The 2362-nt window shown below is 30.7% G+C and overlaps 1 non-coding gene across 1 annotated transcript; it reads left to right on the top strand.

The window, feature by feature from the left end:
* Positions 1–1691: 1691 nt before the first annotated feature.
* Positions 1692–1764, top strand: TRNAM-CAU. Its single transcript has one exon. It is a non-coding gene; the product is annotated as a tRNA-Met (tRNA).
* Positions 1765–2362: the final 598 nt, after the last annotated feature.

Here is a 2362-nt window from a genome sequence, read left to right on the forward strand (position 1 = left end):
ATGTTTTTACAGTTTTAATAGGTATTTGTATTGAAAGTTTTTACAACTTTTTTCCACTTTTAACATGTAGATTCTGGTACAATAATGTTCAAATGAACAATATCTTAGCATTTCAATGCTACAAGCTAGTTAAAATACTAAAAATGCATGATTTAATTATCAATAGTGAAATAATAATTATATCTGAAGAAATATTTAAGCTATATTTTTAACACAATAATAACTATATATGAATCCAACTTTGTGATTTTGACGGAAAACTCGATTTTGCGATTTTGGCGATAAAACTTGAATTTCGTATTGGTTGAAAATTTCAATTTTGTGTTTTGTTGGAAAAAAATAATTTTGCGATTTTGGCTTTTAAACCTATTTTCCATTTTGGGAGAAAGCCGATTTTGTTATTTGGCAAGAAAATTAGATTTATTGTTTTAGCGGGAAAAACAAATTTTTTGGCTTGGACGGAAAACTCGATTTTCGGTTTAAGAGGAAAAACTTGACTTTATGATTTTGGCGGAAATACATGAATTGTGGTGTTGGAGGAAATCAAATCTTGATTTTGCGATTTTGACAAAAACGATTTTGCGGTTTTTTCCTAGAAAACTAGATTTTTCATTTTGGTGGAAAACCTGATTTTATCCTTTTGGTGGAAAATTCAACTATTTCGTTTCATTGGAAATTTTTGATTTTGTCGTTTTAGTGGAAAAACAATGATTTTGCGATTATGACGGGAAACCCCAACTTAACGATTTTAATGGAATAACATGATCTGTGGTTTTGGTAGAAAAAAAATCTAATTTTACTGTTTTTGCAACAAAAAATTGATTTTTCGGTTTGGCATGAAAACTCAATTTTTTTTTCGTTTTGTTTGAAATTGATTTTGAATTTTGGCGAAAACTCAATTTTATGGTTTGGCGAAAAAATCTGATTTTATATTTTTGGCAGAAACATTTTCGTTGGCAGGAAAACAATGATTTTGCAATTTTAATAGGTATTTGTTTTGAAATTTTTTAAACCTTTTAGATTTTAAAATGGAAATCTTGCATTCAAACTCTATATATTTTTACATCTCGATTATTTAGTTACTCTAAACATTATAAATAAATTAAAGAAAACATTATAAATATTATATTTAAATGTACCATGTAGATGCTGGTACATTAGTGTTCAAATGAACAATGCAGGAGGCTACACCTTAAGGTTCGTAGGACGAAAAGATCATTTTTGAGTTCCTTATACTCATTCTGCCTAGCATTAAGTAGACTGGGTATTCACCCTATCAATATCTCAAATCAATGATGGGTTCTATTAATTCCCTACCGAAATGGGGTACTTTAATAGGACCTAATGTCAGGCTATTGTTCTCCTCTTTTTCCTAAAAAAAAGTCATGGAGTAAGACATCGATTTATTAATAAGATCAATCAATTGGTTTGATTGCGTGATGGACTCCTCTGAAAAACTTTGGCGCACGTGTAAACGAGGTGCTCTACCTAACTGAGCTATAGCCCTTGTGTTTATGATCCACATTTTATCTTATCATGTAGATAATTTCTTGTCAAGATTAATATTATATGATCGAACATTATATCTCTTTCATCTCGTTGTTTATTGGTATTGCTTAGAAATAATATTGGATTTATAATCCTATCGATGTGATAAGTATCCCCGTGCCTTCTCTTTACGATGATAAATAACCTACTTAACTCAGTGGTTAGAGTATTGCTTTCATACGGCAGGAGTCATTGGTTCAAATCCAATAGTAGGTATAACTTATTAGACACCATGATCAATGGTGTCTAATAAGTTTTTGTAGCCAGCTTTTTTTTTCTGAATACAAAACTGAATAGGGCCTAATAAAAACATACATTCTATATAGTGGCAGCTAAATACACTTCTAGGCCTTAATTCGTAAATTTTAAATAGGCCTTTCTAATATTTTCTATAATCTAAGAGAACTGTAAATAAATACAAAGAAAAGGTTTTAATTTTTCATGTCCTAAGGCCCAAATGCTAAAGCATAAAACTAAAAACGTCCTACCCAACTTTAGATACCATTTAGCCAATTCGAGTAACAAATGGATTGAACCATGGATGCAGAGGATGTCAAGCTGTGATTTTGCACTATACTATGTGAAACTGAAAATAAAAAGACTAAGGCCCTGACTGGTGTAATCACAGCGATTGCAGACGTTTGCGGAAACGAGTAGTTGCGGTTTTAAGCATTACTAAGAAATTTGTACGACTGGTACAACGGTTAGAAATTGATTCGTTTGCGAGATACTTATGACTCACTAACCACCAAACGCATCAGTGGGTAAATAATATATCAACCATATATACATTTTGTATCATTATAAAAATACT

This window comes from Brassica rapa, chromosome A07 (genome assembly GCF_000309985.2).
Source record: "Brassica rapa cultivar Chiifu-401-42 chromosome A07, CAAS_Brap_v3.01, whole genome shotgun sequence".
NCBI classification, from domain to species: Eukaryota; Viridiplantae; Streptophyta; class Magnoliopsida; order Brassicales; family Brassicaceae; genus Brassica; species Brassica rapa.